General features: G+C 33.9%; 1 pseudogene; it reads right to left on the bottom strand.

Annotated features, from left to right (window-relative positions):
- Positions 1-10,206: 10,206 nt before the first annotated feature.
- LOC107633761 (mRNA-decapping enzyme-like protein) lies at positions 10,207-12,242 on the bottom strand (annotated as a pseudogene).
- Between the last annotated feature and the right edge of the window lie 9,311 nt (positions 12,243-21,553).

The raw sequence follows: 21,553 nt of genomic DNA, 5'->3' as shown, positions 1-21,553 counted from the left end.
AGTCTTCTGAACAGTAGCTTGTATCTTGCACCCCTACCAATCAACATAAATTATGATAAATGATAAGTCGAATACAGAGAAAAACAAATTTAAATGAAACAAAATTTCAGACCTCAATATAAAAAAGGCAAGGAGAAACACATCTAAATACAAAAAACAAACAGCCATAAAATTTTAATAGATTTAGACCACTATAACTCACAGATTCATCAACCAAAATCATCTCCATGGAATTTGGGAGAAGCTGACCAGTGAAAGTAGGAACAGTCCAAAGCCTAATCACCCTAACTTTGAGGTTCCATGCTTCCTTCTCAAGATTAATCTTATTAACCATATCCATGACATTTGTCATATTGAAATGCAATTAAAGGGATGAAAGAGAAAACAGATTTCAGTCAATCAAACAGCAACTAAGAAACACATACAACAACAATATGAATGTGAGAAAAATCTGCCATGATCAATGGGTTCTGCCTTTATTTATAAACACAAATCAATTGAGTAATTTGAATTTTGAAATCCATAGAACCCTTATTTTGGGAGGAAAAAAAAGAAGCAAAATAGACATTTGAAAGATATTGATGTTGATTGATCTTAGATATCAATCAAAAGATATTTGCGGGCCCCACTAAATAATCCTATATATAGGACCTAAGCTAACAACAATTGATACACAAATAAGGTGTATAAATGGTAAGTTATATTAACCCTAAGTTATCTTCTATATAAATTGTAAGTTAATAGGAGAAGAGAGGATGGGATGAGAAGAGGATGAGAGAGAAGAGAGAGATAACAAAGACAACATGAGGTAACACCTACAGAAAAGCGAGAACTACAAATAAAAAGAAAACCTATATATGCATAGATTTAGGAGTGGTAGACTTAGAGGAGGACACCTTTTAATATAGACATCATTATTTGATTAGGCTTCCTATATAATTATATTTTCAATGGAAAATATATCATATTCCTAATGAAGATACACACAAGATAATTATCTATGTAATGAAATACCAAAAAATAAAGTGGCCATCAATAAAGTTCAAAAATTGTTCTCAAAAGAAAAAAAAGATATACAATCAATGAATGAACGTATAAACAAAAGAGAGTAACAAATAAGAATATATTTTTTACTAATTTTATTTTTAAAAAAATAAGAGAATAGAATCAAAGACTCAAACTTCTCAGAAAAAATATCAACATAAGCTCGATAGCTAAACAGAAAATAAAAACCTATTTTAAGTAAACATACGCAAAGAGAAATATCTATTAACTTCATCAAGCAGCTCGTTTTCCCTAGCAAACAGATCCTTGATAATTCAAGATGAAGGGATACAAAATAAAAAAATTATTTTAAATAGCTTACCAATAAAAATCAATTGGTGTACACTTGTACATAAATAATGCCCAGGTAATTTTGACTTTCAACCGAGAAAAAAAAAGGCACAAATGTGAATTTGACACTCAATTTGGTTGTGAAACTAAAATAAATTTCTGGTCTTTTATTAAAGTGAAACTAAAATACATACCAGAAGTGATTTAATATCACAAATGAAACTAAAATAAAATTTGATGAGTATCTCCAAAATAAAAAATAAAGCAAATAAAAACATAAAAAATAGAAAAAAAGACAGAGAACAAAACAAAGAATAGTAACAAAACTTCTAAACAACTTTTCAAAATACAACTCAACAAATCTAGAACCTGAGATTCGTCTCTATAAAGTGGGATAAAATATTTCTCACATAAATGAGAGAAACTTAAGGAGATAATGTGAACCGGCTCAATTTACATAGCATTTTCAATTATTGAATTGTAAATAGATGAAAAACTATTAGGAAAATAACGACAACAAAACAACATTCAATAATTCAATATTTATCCGATAGTATAATACCAGAAATTTCAGATTGAAACAACTAAAGTAAACTTATAGCCTTTGTTAATTCAAAATTGAAATTCACTGTTTAGTGAAATTTCATGGACTAAGTTTTGAATTCCAAAATATTCTTCATCTTTTTGTTTAGTGACTAAGGCAAACCAAAGATAAGAAATGAAGGAGTTTCAGAAGGCATACAAAAGAAGAATTTACACCAACAGCATCCATCCCAAGGAATTGGTGATTTCGAAAGAATGAAGGAAGAAATTGCAAATAAATTCCTTTGATAAAATAATAGTATATCTTTCTATCACCTAGGTAACCCATGCTTAGAAATATCACAATAAGGTATCCATAAATTCCTTTGATAAAATAATTTATTTCAAAAAGGGTTTCATCTGACTAAACAAACATATAGACTTAGCCAATTTCAACCACAAGATTGCAAATAAATCTTACGGATGGACGAAAAAGCTAGATAAATGTGCCAATAAATATACAGAAATCAAGACAGGATGTTTTTTCGTCATTCATGGTAATTTTGCAGCAGCAAGAAGAAATAAAGAAAAGAGCATCATATTTGGGTGACAAATTATAAATGTATGCATGAAGGATCAAGGTCATGTAAGGAAATAATGCCCATGCACTATTCTACACAAAGTACATAATACAATAGCAACTATAATTGAAATCCAAGATAAAGATTATAACAGAAACTTGATAATCATCTCTTCATCATTTCCCGCTTTTCTGCAGCAAGCGGCTCAACTCGTTTGATTGCTTTCCTAGATTGATCATTTGAAGGATCAATTTCTAAGATCTTTTTCATATCTGTCAATTGATATTTGAAAAAATAACTAAAATTAGTGTAGTAAAAAAATTATGGTATGAATGAACTCAATGATGCGAAAAGGAAAAAAAAAAAACCTGAATGGCACCAGTATGCAGAACATGTACTTCTTCATTAAGATCCAAAAAATAAGGAATGCATAATGATACTCATACTGACTTTTCTTAGGTTGGCAAATACCACATAACAGTGGCACCTTTCCAGTTTGAGAACTACACTTACTCCCTTACTGTGCAAAAGAGAATAAAGTTCAAGTCCTGCTTAAAGTAAAATAACCCCTAATATAAGATCTGAACTTACCAGCAATGGTTTCTTCAAAATGTTCAAGCTTTTCATGAGCTTCTCCTCTTCTTACTAAAGCTTTAATGTACACTGGATTCAGATATAATGCTTTTGTGCATTCTTTAACTGTGTTGTCATATTTTTCTTAGGATATGATTAGCATAAGTTAAAGGAAATTAGATTCTTGACCTAATCAATTTCAAATATAAAAGGGCAAATATGATGCAAAATTCCATACCAGCTTTATCTATGATTAAAATGACTTCAAAAGATATGATTGGAAAATAAAAAAAGAGGTACGAAAGAGTTGAACCACACTTAAAAGGGTCTAGTTTGCCAAAAATGGTTCCTCGGATGGATACATGAGGTATCTAGTTTGTGAGCTCCCATATTATATTTTTACTTTAAGTAGGCCTCTTAATTAAGTAAGTTGGGTTCATGTTTTGCTCAGACTAATTACATTTTAGAAATAATAAATATGTATATTAAAATATGCATTATCTCAAATAACAAATTAAAACCTCAAAAGGAACAAATTAAACATAATTTCTATAAAAAAAAAAAAAAACAGAAAGAGAAATTATTTAACTTAAGTTGCAAACTTTCTGAGCCCATTTCCTTGTCTAGAAGAACTGTGCTGCAATCTCATATCATAATGCAGCAAGGATCCTCAATTGATCTTTTAAACACCTTTATATACCAACAGATTGAAAGAGCCTAGCAGCGGAAACGACACAAATGTCCAACACAAAAACAATATGGAAGCACTCACAACACAATATGGCAGCAACTATAACAAGCAAATATAGCAAGTAAAGCAATAATAAGAACACACCGAGATTTTAACGTGGAAAACCCCCTCAAGGTAAGAGGTAAAAACCACGAGTCGTCCAGACCAATGAAATAGCTCCACTATAATCAAATGAGGTACAAGAGAGTCTCAAACAAAGCACAAAAATGTGCATATAACCAGCCAAAACATCAAAGCACCAAAGCTCACAAATGAAAAGCAAGAAGATGAAATATACCCAAAAAACAGAGCTGCTGTCGAAGCCAATTTCTCCCTCTGTAGACCTCCAATTAAAATCTCCACCGTCCAGAATGAAGAACAAGATGTGAAGAATCTACAGTTCAAATTTCACGTCGATCCAACGGTGAAAGAATGAGAAACTGCCGTTCCAAAATTGCTGCTCTGTGTAAAAACGGGAAACCTAATTTCTCTCTTGCGAAGCCAATTTCTCTCACTGCAAATCTCCAATCAACATCTCCACCGACCAGAATGAAGAACAAGATGATAAGAACATGCAGTTTAAATTTCAAGCCGATCCAACGGTGAACAACTGAGAAACTGATATTTGAAATTTACTGCTTTGGGCAAAAACGGGAATTTTGTTTTTCCCCTTCTCTCTCACTTGGTGGCTACTCTCACTCACTCTCAATGACCCCAAAAATCTGAACTAGGGTTGTGGCACAATGGGTGCAAGAGACACCCTCAAAATGTTGGGCTTGGGCCTCACAAAGGAGAGAAAAACCCAACAAATCTCCCCCTTCTCGACTAGGTGGAGGCTCTCGCCATTCCGGCGATCAAACAACATGTTTCAAACTTTTCTCTTGACAATGCTTTTGTCATCATATCAGCACCATTGTCATCAGTGTGAACTTTCTCAAGTTCCAACAACTTTGAATCTAACACATCCCGTATCCAGTGATACCTAACATCAATGTGTTTAGATCTTGGATGAAAAGTAGAATTCTTGGCAAGATGAATAGCACTTTGGCTATCACACAACAACACATAACGGTCTTGCTTGAAACCAAGTGCTGCAAGAAACTTCTTCATCCACAACAACTCTTTACATGCTTCAGTTGCTGCAATAAACTCTGCCTCTGTGGTAGAAAGTGCAACACACTTTTGTAGCCTTGACTGCCATGAAATAGCTCCCCCTGCAAACTTGACCAAATAACCTGAAGTAGACTTTCGAGAATCAATATCTCCTGCCATGTCTGCATCAGTAAAGCCAACTAGCAAAGGTTTCTCACCACCAAAACTCAAACTCAAGTTAGTTGTACCTTTGAGATATCTCATAATCCATTTAACAGCATTCCAATGTTCTTTACCTGGATTAGAGAGAAAACGACTCACAGTACCAACTGCATGAGCAATGTCTGGTCTAGTACACACCATAGCATACATCAAGCTTCCAACAGCTGAGGCATAAGGAATTTCATCCATTGCTTGTTTCTCCTCATCAGTGGTTGGACACTGCTTGGTACTTAACTTAAAATGAGGAGCAAAAGAACTAGCAACACATTTGGCATCATTCATGCCAAACCTTTGAAGCACCTTCTTTATGTACTTCTCCTGTGACAAATAAAGCTTCTTGGAATCTCTATAACGAGTAATAGTCATGCCCAAAATTTGTTTGGCAGGACCCAAGTCCTTCATAGCAAAGAACTTACTCAACTGTTTCTTCAACTCATTAATCCTCAAAGCATTCTTGCCCACAATCAAAATATCATCCACATAAAGCAAAAGAATGATAAAATCATCATCAGAAAATTTTTGCACAAATACACAATGATCTGAAGTTGTCTTACGGTAACCATGCTTCCCCATAACAGATTCAAACTTCTTGTACCACTGTCTTGGAGCTTGCTTCAACCCATAAAGACTCTTCTTAAGCTTGCACACAAAATCTTCCTTTCCTTTAACAACAAAGCCCTCCGGTTGCTCCATGTAGATCTCCTTGTCTAAATCACCATGAAGAAAAGCTGTCTTCACATCCATTTGCTCAATCTCCAAATCAAGAGACGCTGCTAATCCAAGCACAGCACGAATGGATGACATCCTCACAACAGGAGAAAAGATCTCCTCATAATCAACACCTTTTCTCTGGCTAAAGCCTCTAACAACCAATCTAGCCTTATACCGAGGCTTAGAATTGTGTTCTTCATTCTTGATTCTGAATACCCATTTGTTCTTCAAAACTCGCATACCCTTCGATAGCTTCACCAACTCATAGGTATCATTCTCAAGCAAGGACTTCATTTCTTCTTGCATAGCTTCAAGCCATTGAGCTTTGCTTTCATCTTCAACAGCCTCTCCAAAGCATTCAGGTTCTCCCCCATCAGTCAACAAAACAAACTCATGTGGAGAATACCTTGACGAAGGCTTTCTCTCTCTTGTAGACCTTCTAAGTGCATTTGCAGGAATTTCTAAAGCTGGTTCTTCATCTTGATCATCATCACCAACTTCATCAAGTATTGGATCAACTGTTCCATCTTCACCTGCACTTGTATCATGCTCATTATTTTGAGCTTCAACTCTACCATCTTCTACCATAGGCATAGAGGGAGTAATATCCAAGTCAGAAAAATCATCACTAGGCTGAACCATTGGCTTTTCCGCATTATCAACATCCTTCAATGTTTGGTCTTCAACAAAGACAACATCTCTACTCCGAATCACCTTCTTGTTAACAGGATCATAAAACCTGTAACCAAACTCATCCATGCCATAGCCAATAAAAATACATTGCCTAGTCTTTACATCAAGCTTAGATCTCTCATCTTTAGGAATATGAACAAAAGCTTTACATCCAAAGACTCTTAAATGATCATAAAAAACATCTTTACCTGACCATACCTTCTCTGGCACTTCAAATTGCAAGGGAACACATGGTGTTCGGTTCAAGACATGAACAACAGTGCTCAAAGCTTCACCCCAAAAGGATTTTGCCAATCCAGACTGTGACAATAAGCACCTAACTCTTTCAACCAATGTTCTGTTCATCCTTTCAGCCAAGCCATTCAACTGAGGAGTCTTCGGAGGAGTCTTCTGATGTCTTATACCATGCTCTTTACAATAAGCATCAAATGGACCTGAGTACTCACCACCATTGTCAGTACGAATGCATTTCAACTTCTTCCCAGTTTCTCTTTCAACAGAAGCTTGAAATTGCTTGAACACATTCAAAACTTGATCTTTGGTCTTCAAAGTGTAAACCCATAATTTCCTAGAATGATCATCAATAAAGGTTACAAAATAGATAGACCCTCCAAGTGTTCTTGTCTTCATCGGCCCACATACATCAGAATGCACCAAGTCAAGTATCTCTGACTTCCTTGAAGGTGGGTGGCTCTTGAAAGAAACCCTGTTCTGTTTCCCAGCAAAGCAATGGTTGCACTTTTGCAAAGCAACCTTACAACCAGATAAAAGATTCCTCTTGGATAACATATTCATGCCCTTCTCACTCATATGACATAATCTCTTATGCCATAAATCAGTTTCATCAACAAACTCAGCAGCATTAACAACATCTTTCACAATCTTTGCTTGAGTTAAATAAAGAGTAGAGTGTCGAGTACCTCTAGCAACAACCATGGAACCCTTGGTGAGCTTCCAACTATCACGAGAGAATGAGCTATCCAAGTCTTCATCACACAACTTACCAACAGAAAGTAAGTTCAACCGAATATCTGGAACATGCTTCACACGCTTCAAAGTCAACTTGGTACCGTTGGAGGTTTCCAAGCAAACCTGTCCAACACCGACACATTTTGCAACACCTTGATGAGCCATTTTTACATCACCAAAATCACCAGGAGTATAGGACGTAAACAAATCCCTCCTAGATGTAACATGAATAGAAGCACCGCTATCAATCACCCAACTAGTGCTATTATCAACAAGGTTAACAGATTCAAACTCTTCAACAACAAGAAAATCATCATGAGTTACATTAACCTTGTCTTCCTTGCTACCATCATCTTTATTTGTGCTCTTATCTTTACTTGCCTTGGCTTTCTCCTTCTTTAGCTGCCAACAAAATTTCTTCACATGTCCCTTTTGACCACAATGATGACACTCAATATTCTTATACTTTCCTCGAGACTTGCTTCTACTTTGATCTCTACCTTTAGGACCTCGACTTTTGCTTCTCCCCCTAGACTCAGAAACAAGAACATCTGAATGTGTAGTCGATGTACCTTGTGACTTTCTTCTCATCTCTTCATTCAAAACACTGCTCTTGGCAAGATCCATAGAGATTACACCATCAGGAGCAGAATTGGACAATGACATTCTGAGAATTTCCCACGAGTCTGGTAAGGAGCCAAGAAGTAACAATCCTTGAACCTCTTCATCAAACTTGATACCCATGGAAGATAACTGATTCATAATTCCTTGGAAATTATTCAAGTGATCTGTCATTGATGTCCCATCTGTATACTTCAAAGCCAACAACTGCTTAATCAAAAACATCTTGTTATTCCCAGTTTTTCGAGCATACAACTGTTCAAGCTTAATCCAAAGAGTCCGAGCATGTGTCTCTCCAATAATATGGTTCAACACATTATCGTCAACCCACTGCCTAATATATCCACAGACTTGTCTATGCAACAAAGTCCAATCATCATCAGATTTATCATTAGGCTTCTCTGTACCAAAAACTGGTTGATAAAAATTCTTGACATAAAGCAAATCTTCCATTTTTGACTTCCACAAATCATAATTAGGACCATTAAGAGTGATCATCCTACTAGTATTAGTATTAGCTTCCATTGTTCACAAACTCACAAGCCCAGAAAAATACCAACAAGCTCTGATACCAGTATGAAAGAGCCTAGCAGCGGAAACGACACAAATGTCCAACACAAAAACAATATGGAAGCACTCACAACACAATATGGCAGCAACTATAACAAGCAAATATAGCAAGTAAAGCAATAATAAGAACACACCGAGATTTTAACGTGGAAAACCCCCTCAAGGTAAGAGGTAAAAACCACGAGTCGTCCAGACCAATGAAATAGCTCCACTATAATCAAATGAGGTACAAGAGAGTCTCAAACAAAGCACAAAAATGTGCATATAACCAGCCAAAACATCAAAGCACCAAAGCTCACAAATGAAAAGCAAGAAGATGAAATATACCCAAAAAACAGAGCTGCTGTCGAAGCCAATTTCTCCCTCTGTAGACCTCCAATTAAAATCTCCACCGTCCAGAATGAAGAACAAGATGTGAAGAATCTACAGTTCAAATTTCACGTCGATCCAACGGTGAAAGAATGAGAAACTGCCGTTCCAAAATTGCTGCTCTGTGTAAAAACGGGAAACCTAATTTCTCTCTTGCGAAGCCAATTTCTCTCACTGCAAATCTCCAATCAACATCTCCACCGACCAGAATGAAGAACAAGATGATAAGAACATGCAGTTTAAATTTCAAGCCGATCCAACGGTGAACAACTGAGAAACTGATATTTGAAATTTACTGCTTTGGGCAAAAACGGGAATTTTGTTTTTCCCCTTCTCTCTCACTTGGTGGCTACTCTCACTCACTCTCAATGACCCCAAAAATCTGAACTAGGGTTGTGGCACAATGGGTGCAAGAGACACCCTCAAAATGTTGGGCTTGGGCCTCACAAAGGAGAGAAAAACCCAACACAGATCACAATAAAAAATAATACTAATTTAATATTTGCTTGAAAGACAATCAAATAAATCCTAGAAAACACGATGATAACCTTCAGCTTCAGGATAAAGAATTTATCATGTGATACCATTATTTTTTTTCCACACAACGTGGGTCCAAATTACAGGATAAAGAGTACCTTGTTACAGAGCGAGAGCAAGAGAGGCACTTTGGGACCAGCTTGATCAGACCCCAATATAAAAGGGGAAAAAAATAAAAAACAGTTAGTTCATGTGTATTTACTCAAAACACATCAAATAAAATCCTAAGAAAACACAACAGATCAATAAGCATAACCATATATCAAAAGATAATGATACAGATTTATCATGACATTAGTTTATTTTTTTCTTAGGTTATGATAACAATACAAATCTGAAGACATCACATAAACAATTAAAGTTAATCTAAAATTTAACACCTCACAGATGAGAAAATAGTAAAATTAATCCAAAATATCTCATCAAATGAGTTCAGAATTTTAAAAAAATAAACTTGCTTTTTTATAACCCAAGCAGCAATATATTTTTATTTTTAAGAAAAAAATCCTTAAGAAAACCAAGGCTAAAGTCAATTATACACGAGATAGTCTCCAAATAAATAAGAACTACTAAATCTCTGTCAATAATCTATTGAAAATATAAGTTCCAGAGAAGTTATGTCAAAATTTAAATCCAGATTTTAAAACATGCCAAAAACACATTTTGTCCTTTCTTATAAAATCATGCAAGAAATCTAAATGGAGTACCCGTGATTATGCTCATCGGGGGCTCCACTGCGTACAAACACTGGCGCAGCTTTGCATAGATTGGGAGGATCCAAAAATGAGAAAACCTACACGTGGATAATTTTAAAACTATTAACATCTTAAATTAACATCTCAAATTTATACATGTTGAAAACAATTGATTAAAGAATGGAGTCAAACAGACAAATGATCTTATCACCTCTCCCAACCAAAAAAATTAAGATAACCATGTCATAACATGGCCTAGTCATTAGACCTTGCATGCAAGTTAAGCTCACCCAAGATAAAATAAAAAATGTAAACCAATAGTACATAGGGTCTCTCCATCTTAGTTTATGTGTTTTGTTTTAGAAGTTAACTGTCAGAGTAAGTTAACCTGGTCTGTTATTTGTAGTTAGTAAGAGACAGCTGTCAGCAGCTTCTCAGTTGGTAATTTATACAAAGTTGTAAGAAGTTGCACTTCTAAGTGCTACTATTAATACATGGGCCTGATGTGAAACTTATTCAACTCAATACGGACAAGTCTCAACCTTCAGAATTAGCTCACTTTTATCTTTTCTGTCAACTTTCTCACTCTTTCCTTCATATGATGTAATAGAAGAGTAGAACACCATTTGAACCAGAAGAAAAAAGACACAATAGATAAAACGATCCCCACAATCCATGGGAACAGGATAAGGTAGTGGCACCAGATAGAAACATAGTAGTATTATTACCTCTTTGTAAAAGACACCTTTGACTTTGGAGGCAGCTTAGCATATGCATTAAGGATCCTGAAAACCAGCCAATTTTAGGTGAATAACACAATTGCATGAAAATAATACAAATTGGAGAAAAATTTTGCTGTAAGACTAAGGCATAAGTCACAATATCGATTATAATAATTAAAAAAATTGCAAACTATCTATGTGTAACTCGGCATTTTCATGTTTCATTACCTGTTAAAAATATTTGCAACCTCTTCACATTCATGTGCATTATAGAACCAGATGCCATTCACTTCTTGAGCAGCATTTCTATACATAAGGAACCTGAACTTCATACTCGAAATCCCCCAAAAGATTATCCACCAAATTTTTTGCTTATGCAAACAGACTAGGGTTAAATATAGGGATATTTCAAAGTTCTCAACCACCATGTACAGTAGCAGCAAAGTATATACCTCACCCACAAAATAATGTCTACAACGCTTATATTTATAGCTTGCATAATTACTAATTTCACTGTACTCACAATATTGAGTGCAACATAACAACTATGGTGGAATTCCAATAGCCAATACCTAAGCCCAAATCCTACAATATTAGGGGCAAGATCACAACTAATAACTAAAATCGTGCTCTACCTCGGACCAGGAAGCATATGAAAAAAAAAACCTTAATTACGTTACCGACAAGAACCCAAAATGAGAAAATGAGAAATGATACTCGCAATACTAAATTTCCAACAACTATCGCACCAAACCATGCCCGATTGCCTCAAAAAGGGAAAAGAAAGGCGGAGTTCTTTCAATAAAATAATTAAAAAAAATTTGTTGACGACAAAAAAACAAAAGCAGAAAGACTAACTAACCAGTATTGCGACGGTTCGTCACAATAAACTGAAATCGCGGTTGCGTGTTCCTGAAAAAATCAAACAAAAAGCAATCGGATCGTGGAATTCATGAATTGTTGTGATATGATGAAGGAAAAGGAACAAAAAGTAGACCTTTTGACAACAAAGAGGGATCCCTCGACGTCCTTACGGCTCTGCAAACGGTAATCGCAGAAAGAAGAGAGAGAAAGCGTTAGAGAGAGAGAGAGAGATAGAGAATGGAATTGATGAAAGGAAGGAGATTATAACGGAACGAACCCATTGGAAGAGGTCGATGTTGAACTCGTAGAAGGTGACGTGTGCAGTGGTGATGAGGATTTCCTCGACGAAGGGGTCGATGCACTGAAGAACAGTGAGGTTGAGGAGCTTGGTGCTGTGCTGGTCGAGATTGGGCATGAGCTTCCCGTTCTGAGACATTATGGTACCGCAAACACAAACCCTAGAATTTTGCGGGTTGAGTTTGGGGTTTGGATGTGTTGTGTGCCTCAGAGTGAGAATGGAAAAGGGGGAATGGAATGGAGAATCAGAGAAGAAAGAGAGGTGAACCAACTCAAAAAACCCTTAAGAGAAAGTCGGCCACAGAGAGAGAGAACACATAGGCCAAAGGTCACACTCACCGCATCAGAGGAAGAACTCTGTTCCCGTCGAGCCCTCCTCCACCCCGTTATACTCCATCTCGCCTTTTTGACTCCTCATCGCCCTCTTGGTGTGATCATTCTGACGCTGCTGCGTTTGGGAAGGAGAGTCACTGCCTCAGAAGGAGAAGTCTCGAGCCGTCCTCCGCCCCATTATAGTCCATCTCGCCTGTTGTGTCTCTGTGGGTTGAGGATTTCGGAGAGGTCTGCTGCCTCCACCACGTCCTCCTCCTCTGTGCTTTCAGACAACGAATTCCATCTGCTAGGGTTAGTGTTTTAGGTGGTGGTCGTAGGGATTGGTGATTTCGGAACAATGACGGGAGAAATTGGCGAAGATTAAAGAGACGTACAAACTTGAAGATGCAAAACGGAGGTGAATAGGTAGGGTTTGGGATTAAGAGCGGGAGAGAATCTGAGTAGCAATCCCCAGAAAGAGAGAGCAGATAACCGAGAGACGGATGTAATCCACAGATCATTCGTCGGTGATGGTTTTAAAGCAGACGGTTCTGTTGGCTTTTACTAGGAAGAAGGAGATTCATAGAGAGATTGAGACACTGACACGATGAAGGAAGGAGGAGAGAGAGAGAGAGAGATAGTGAGAAACTTAGAAGCGAGAGAGAAGGAACAGCGCAGAGACAGAAAGAATAAGCTTTACCTTTAGGTTACTACTTCTTCATTATTTTATTCCAAATTAACATAAGAGCGACACCTGGCTTAATGAGTCACGCCTATTATACAAGTAATAGATATATAAAATACAATTAAATATAAGTTCTGAAAAGGATTAACTAAAAAAAATGTCTCCAAAATATTTTTTCATTTTTGTTAACGATAAAAATATTTTAATAATATTAAAAACATGCCAAATTAACAAAATGTTAATGTAGCATCCATTTTATGAATATTCTGTTAAAATAAATTTTAATTCTCAATTTTCTAATTTAAAACTTTAATTTCTCAAATTCTCTACTCTATTGGTTCTACTGCCACTAGAGGTATTTCAAATTGATCAAATTCAAACAAAACCGACTAATCGAACAAAAAAAATTAATTGATAACCGAACAAATTAAAAATCGAAATTTTTTTTTTCATTTTTTTGTGGTTCGATTCGATTTTCAGTTCTAACAGAAAAAAATTTAACCCAACCGAACCAATATTCTTAAAAACCCTAATATAAAACCATCCCCCTCCACAATCCACATGACCTAAGTAGTTGCAGCCATTTCAGCAACCTTAACTCCCTTGAGCCTCTCTCTATCGCCGAATCTCCTCCTTCTATGCCATTGAATCTCCTTCTTCTTCTCCACCATCAATGCAGCTAGGAAATACCATCGCAGCGGTGCGACCCTTTCCTCTTTCTTTTCCTTCTTCGTAGGCTCGTAATGCTTCTCTCTCTCCCTCGTCTTTGACAGCTCCACAGCAGCAGCAGCACACACCTCCTCTCTCTGTTGTGCTCAACGCACAGCACTGACAATATAGCACGCACCAGACTCTGTTATCCTACACTCAAATCAGCCACTCTCTGTCTGCATCATGAACTCCTCAATAATGGAGGCTCCGAGTCAGGTTGGTTCAATTTTTTATTCAATTTCTGTTCAACCTATCTTGTTATTAATTATTGTTAAACCTATTGAGTATTTGTTGTTGATTAATGATTATTGCTCTTTTATTTCTTCATTGATGGTTTATGTTTTTTTTTTTTTGGAAATTGTAGTGATGATTTAGGGTTTGATATTTGTTTTGTTTATTTTTTGTTCTGTTTATTAGTGTTTTTATTTTTTTAATTCTGTTTTGAATTTTTGTTTGTATGATACTAATTTTTGATGTTTTGTTTGTAAGTTTGATGTTATCATTCTGAGTTTTGAAGATTTTTATGATTCTATATAATTTTACTGTTTTAGATAAAATTATTTTTTCAGTGGAATCAGCCAGTACATTTAGGGAAGGAAGTGAAAGGTGGAAGAATCGAAATGTAGCAGCTGAAATCAACTAACACTTTTAATTCTATTGATTCTGATTTTGTTGAATTTGTTCTATTCTAATTTGTTTTTTTATTTTATTTGTTATTTCTAATTCAATGATTCAGTTTGAATCTATTTAGTCTCTTCTTGTTTGTTTTTTGCTTGATTATTCCTTTAGAGAAAGTCTAGCTAGGGGACCAGTACTTTTATTAAAATTTGGCCAGCACTTAACCATCAAAAGAAAAGTGAGTAATCTCACACCATTAAAATTACAAATAATTGCTAATTGATGGCTATAAATCACAAAATCTATTGCCCCCTTATCATTCCTCGTTTTTTAATTCAGTTTGAATCTATTCAGTTAGCACTTTTTTTCGGTTGATTATGGTTTCATTTGTAAATAAGTAGGACACGGTTTTTTTTATTAATTGAAAAATTGAACCAAAACTAAACCGATTTCAATTCATTTGGTTTAGTTCGGATGGTTTCGATAAAAAAAATTGAGCCGCAGTTTAATTAAACGAATGGATCGGATGACTTTTTATCAAAAAAAAAAGAACTAAACCGCACCACGAACACCCCTAACTGCCACTATTGCCATCTTCTTTTAGCTAGTCGTCTTCTCCACTTTCTCTAGTTTTTCCTTCTTCCAGTTGTCTGTTCCGTCATTTTTCCTCTTTCTGGACCTGAAGCTATGACTTTACCCAGTTCGTTGATCTCTGCATCATCGTCACCTTCCCATCATCTCATCTTTTTACTGCTGTTGCACTTGGCTTCCACAGTTATGGCGTTTATGGTTTTTTTATTCTTTCGACCGTCGCATTCCAAAACCGTTGTGCTCTTGTTCCAGTTTTAGTAGGTGTAGTCCTCTCCTCTTTGATTCTTGTTGTGTTTTCCATTTTATGTTGATGGTTGCTATATTGTGGTAGTTGCTAATTTATGTGTTGTGGTTGTTGAGGCGTTGTAGTTTCTGATTTTTGATAGCTCTAGCAATGGGAGTCTCTATGTTGCGAAAAAGAGATACAAAGGACAGTAGCATTGACAAAAGGAGAAGATGAAGACAATAGCGTTGTGTGGAGGAGAGAAGATGACAATAACACTAAGAAGAGAAGAAGACGAAACTCTGGCAATAGTAGCGATAGTTATGGCACCGCGATGGTAAAAGGATAGAGGCCAAAAGAGGAGTGATTTGGAAATTAGGGTATTTTAATTGAGATTCAATTAGGACAAGAGTTTATAATTGAGTTATATTTTACCACCTCAGCCAATTCTGTTAAGAGAAAGTATTGGGAACCAATACTAATTGTGTACAATGTGTACAATGAATTAAAAAAAAGTAAAATTATAATTAAAAATTAGATCATTAATTAATTATTTAATTTCAAATTTTAAAATTTGAAAAATTAGGATTAGTATTTAAACTCATTCACACTACGTACGATTATTTCTAATTTTACCGTAACCTCCAATATACGTCTAAAATTTGCCGTCATCTTCTCTGGTCCTCACCTCGCGTCACTGAATTCCTCGCCAGCCATATCGACGCCGCCGCATCCTCCCACCGACACTGCCCTCACCTCCGCCGGTCAGCCCGACGCGCCTCGCCCTCCAACGCTCAGCCTAACGCTGTTGCCGCTGTTTTCGTGTTTCTCTTCCGAACCGGCTTCGCTTTCTCCCATTCCTTCGAGCTTCTTCTCACTGATGATACCACCATGCTCTTCTTCTTCTTTGGATCCAAGCATGGTTAGCTTCTTTCATGATTTGATCCCTATGCTTCACAACAGTGCCGCTTTTGTCATGCCTAATCTTTCAAAACTATATTTCACCACAAATTCCAACAATAGAATTATTCAACTACGTACTTCCTATATTGATTATTAGATCTTACCACATATATACCATTTATTCATTAATTTAATTCCATTATCACTTCATCAACTATAGTCGTTGCTTCGTTTTCAACATAACCTTTCAGTGAAACTATTTCAATAGCCAGTTTAGGATGAACATTTTAATAGGTATGCGGATGGTTATTTTAATTGTTACGTGGATGATTATTTTGATTGAATTTGGTTAGTTATATATAATAAAATATGTTAGATGTTCAATTCATTAGATATGTAGATGATTATTTTTATCCCTAAGTGGATGGTTATTTTCGCTATGGGTGAGCGACGCCAGAAGTGACATGTGGCAAGCCAATCAGCGACGGTGAAGTGGGATAATTATTGATGAAAATGGGGTGACAGCCGGTTGAAAAAGAAGAGAACGTTGGAGTGAAATGTTTTGATAAATTAGGATTTGGAATAGTTATTTTTTTTGAAATAATTGAATAGACTTTTTGATTTAAGTAATTTGTGGAGTGTTTTTTGTTTTTTATATGTATTGGGCTAAACATCCAGCTTATTATTCATATTGTTAAGATTTCTCGTTGTCTTTTTAATAGAATTCGTCTGTTAATAGAACTCGTCTTTTCTCTTACGAATGAATATTTTTTGCACGTTTTTAATATTATCAAAAGTTTTTTTGTTATTGACAAAAGTACAGGTTATTTTTGTGAACGATGAAATATTCCAGAAGCAAGTGTTTTTGATGATTAATCCTTTTAAAAATATTTAACTGTTTTTCTTTCTTATATCCTCAATAATACGTGTGGAACATAAAATAGATTTTTTTTTGGTATAAAGAATAATATTAATACATGACACAAACATACATGGGAAATAGTTTCTGTAAGGTAAGCCCAATATTCAGAAGACATGGTGGTCTATGAGGTTGAAATTCAAATGATTGCTCCTGTTTTATTCTCTTTGGGCTTTGGCACCCCCTATATTTCAGCAAAAAATTGCCTACGGAGACGATAGCAAATTACTAAATTATAATCCACTTGGATTGATCGGATTAATCGAGTCGTAAGCTCTGTTATCTTTAAACAAGCTAAGTGTTAAGTTCTGTTATTTTTAAACAAGTGTTGAGAATTTAAATTTTGCTTTGTGTAAATAGTAATTTATTGGCCAGCGACAAACCGTTAAATAGAACTCAGATCCGCGACGAATTAATAATCTTTAACCTGTCGGATTGAAGATACCGTATATAACAAAAAAAAATTACTAAATTAGTAATTAGTAATTTCATATCTAATAATAAGATTATGCCATGACCATGTACAAACTAATCCTATTAAAATCATTCACGCACGTTATATGTTGTACAAGATAAGATTGCTTTTGACTGTACAAGGACAGATGTATGTGCAGTGTGAGTAATTGGATGAACTGGACCCAAAACTAGAAAACGAAAGAAACTGAACTGAGATATGATATGTCTACAACGAAAATAATTGAATATATATATATATATTTGGACATTAATTGAATATGTTGAACAAGAAAGGAAATCAGTTCCCGACCATGTGACATGCCTGCGTATGGTGGATTCTGAATGGTAGATGCATGCCATAGACCATACTGCATGTGCCAATGCAAAGAATCCCCTCATCATATCACTTTGTTATGATGGACGTCAAATTATTGCCTTTTAATTACTTGTTTGAATATTACTAGCTATATCTCTAATAAAATTTATTATTTTTTATTAATATTTACTCAATTTTAAATATTAAATATTAAAATTTTAATTTTAATTCTAATATGATAATATAAGATATTAGTTCAAAATATTAATTAAAAATTGATAAAATTTATTGGCTCTAACATTTCTCTGGTTTTGTATCCCCCAATTTAAAGATTGTACATAAGGGAACACTTAGAAATCTCTCTGAATTTTCGCCACTGAATATAATAGGTTTGAGAAATCAATGACGATACTGTACTACTACGAAAATAATCAGAGCTCATCTCAAAAGCACGATTAGGCCTAATAACAAAATTAGTAGCTAGGTAGTTGGGATTAAAAAACATTCAGTGGTCAATTATCAATAATCTATATCTGGGTGTATATATATTGAGAGAGTTTAGTATTTAAAGATTTAATCTGATAAGAGAATACTCTTACCTCAATATTATTTATCGTGAACATGGTCAACCAATTTTCCATTTTTTTGTTTAAAAAAAAAAAAGAGAGAAGAAGAAGACAAAACCTTATACTAGGTTGTCTCGAAATTGTACTCCTTGAAAGAGAAAAATTGTCTATTTGCTCTCGCTAGCTCTAGTTGTCGAAAGAAAGTTTATAAGCAGTAAATAGTAACACGTGCCTGAAGAGGATTTTCAGCTTTGTCATGCATGCAATTCTCCCTAATTTCATTCTACTTTTTTCCTCTTTAAGGAGTTATTAAGATTAGGGTATTTCAAACTTTTGTCTATTAATTTTTTCCTGTATGTATGTGCATTATTTTTTGTTAGAATTTTCTTGTTTTCTTCTTCAGTTTTTTTTTCTCTCCTATTCTGTTGCTTCTTCAGTTGTCATTCACTTATTCCTTTTAGAAGAGTGCTAGGGGTCAGCAACTTTTGTGTTTTGTAACCATCAATTGGCCATCAATAGTCTTTTTAATGGTGTGAGCTAGATTACATCCAATGGGTGAGAGATCACTCACTTTTCTTTTGATGGTTAAGTACTGGCCACAAAACACAAAAGTTGTTGCCCCCTAAACTTTTCCTTCCTTTTATTTGCTTGTAGATAGCTAAGTTTGATATTCTAGTACATAATGCTTTAGAGATGCTATGTTATGATCTGTTTAAAATTCTTATTAAAAGATGATGAACTCTTGCCCACCATTTTTTGGGGTATAGTGTTACACATATTATTGAGTATTGACAATGATATCGATGTGCTTGTTAAATCGTCTTTAATTATATATATATATATATTATATATTATATAAAACTAATATGTAAAAAATATGATTAAAAATTTTTAGGAATGATATACGAAATATTAAAGAGATGGTTAATATAAAAGTAAAGAAATACTAAGTTGTTAGAGATGGCTATTAACAGCAGAAAAATAACTATAATACAATACAATAAAAAGTAATGTAAAAGTAGTATTGGTAATATAATATGAATCATGATCAAAGAGCAGGTGTTTTTTACTTTTTTTTACCTTAATTAATAACTAACTAAAAGTTAGCTAAAATGAATATTAATTTTGAATTAAATTAGAGTATATTTCGATAAAAAAAAATACAATAATGGTAAGTAACACTTCTAAAAGTGAGTAACAAAAAAAAGTAGAGTAGTCATTCTATTAACTCCTTGATATTGTTTTTGAAATATATTATAGATATATAAATAGTATTTGTTTTCAAATATTGAGATTATGAAATTGAGATTCAGTATTATTGATTAATTAGTAGTTAGAGATTAAAACTAAAATTTTAAGATTTTCAGAAAGTAAAAAAATTAAAAATTAAAATTTAAAAACTGAAAATTAAAATCTTAATAATATATATTTTTTTAAATATTTTTATTTAATTTTTTAAATTCTAAATATACCTTTCAATCCATATTTATCTTAAACTAAATATAATATTATGATATAAATGGATCCAATATATTTTATACTAAACATAATACCAAAAACTTAATTTAATTTCAGTCTCTCTTCTTTGTTCCATTTTCAATTTTCCAATCCCAATCTCCTTTTCAAACGCAATCATACTCACTTAAATGTTAAAGTATCTTCTAGAAGTACACACTTTAAATCAAATCTGGAAACAGCAATTTGGACAAAATATACTTCAAGTTAAGAAATATAAAATACACAACCCTTTTACATAGAGAAATAAAATTAAAGTTAGAATCATAAAGTAGCAGTTCGGCTTTAATAACTGCATTACTATTTCCTTAACTGAAAATTTTCAGCTTTTACTAAAAATCATGAAAAGACTTTTGGTTTGAATAAATTTGCATGTCCCTGTAGTTTAAACAAATTTATTCAGATAGGATGCTGCACCATTCTTTAAAATAGGATTTAAAGTGTAGTGTGTAGAGCTGAAGAAAAGGATTTACATAACCCTGAACAAAACTTTAACATTTACATTTTTTTTTCAGTAAAATGTAATAAATGAAGTTTTTTTCATCATAACCTTGCTAGGACACAAGCATAAGACGAAAAAATGGAAATACATTAAATGTGGCTCCAGTTCCAATTCTAGCTGAACAAATTTCAACAAAAACTTCTACATACAATAAATCCTACCATAATATGTTATGCAAGGTCGTTCCTCTTTCTGCCGAACTATCACCCTCTTTCTCTTTGTCCCTCATAAATTATTCTTAATTTGCATATTATATTCAAAACAGTAATACTAGAAAAATAAAAAAAATTAACTTAAATAATTTAAATTTATTTTATTTAATATTTATTTATTACAGAATATATTAAATAAAGTTAAAAATAATAAATTTTAATAATTTTTTACTAATATTTTTTGTTATAAAATATTTATGTATTCCAAAATTTCAGTTCAACAAAATCATAAAAAATATATAAAACACTACCAAGCTTATGAGTAAATTTTAGAGTTAAACTACACTCTATTATATATGTTGCCCATACTCCCATAGAATACATTTTAAACTTCTGGTAAACCATGTGATATTTATATTAAATTAAATAAGACCTATGCATTATGGTGATAATATGCTTGTGTAGTCAGAAAACAGTGACAATTCAGATACTAATGGTGTGAAAAAATGTTGAATAAAACTTGGCAGATTATTGAATTTTGCATGCAGAAATTATATGGAAATCTTTTCTCCCTTTAAACTATATAAATAGAAGAAAAGCTAGTAAGACAAAGATTGGTAGTAGAGAGATGTGGCAAGTGATTGAAGTGCATGCATGCTCAAATATGGTCACGAAAAGCACGCATCATATCGAGATGATGATGACATTATATCCTTCATCAGCCAACTAACCCTTCTCTCATAATTCCACAATTACTTTCTTGTCATATATACCAACACAGGACATCATCATCACCACCAAGTACATATAGTAGTTACGAGACAAAGGAGCTGTAACTTTATATCAATTAAATATATATAAGATAAAATTATTAAACAAATACACACAGATTTATTTAAATATAAATACAATCAGTTTAAATTAGTTGATTATTTTTCACAATTTATTCATTATTAAATAAGATATAAATATAAGGCGAAA

This window comes from Arachis ipaensis, chromosome B3, assembly GCF_059453495.1.
Source record: "Arachis ipaensis isolate K30076 ecotype BB chromosome B3, ASM5945349v1, whole genome shotgun sequence".
NCBI classification, from domain to species: Eukaryota; Viridiplantae; Streptophyta; class Magnoliopsida; order Fabales; family Fabaceae; genus Arachis; species Arachis ipaensis.
This window is presented reverse-complemented; position numbering and strand designations above follow the sequence as displayed.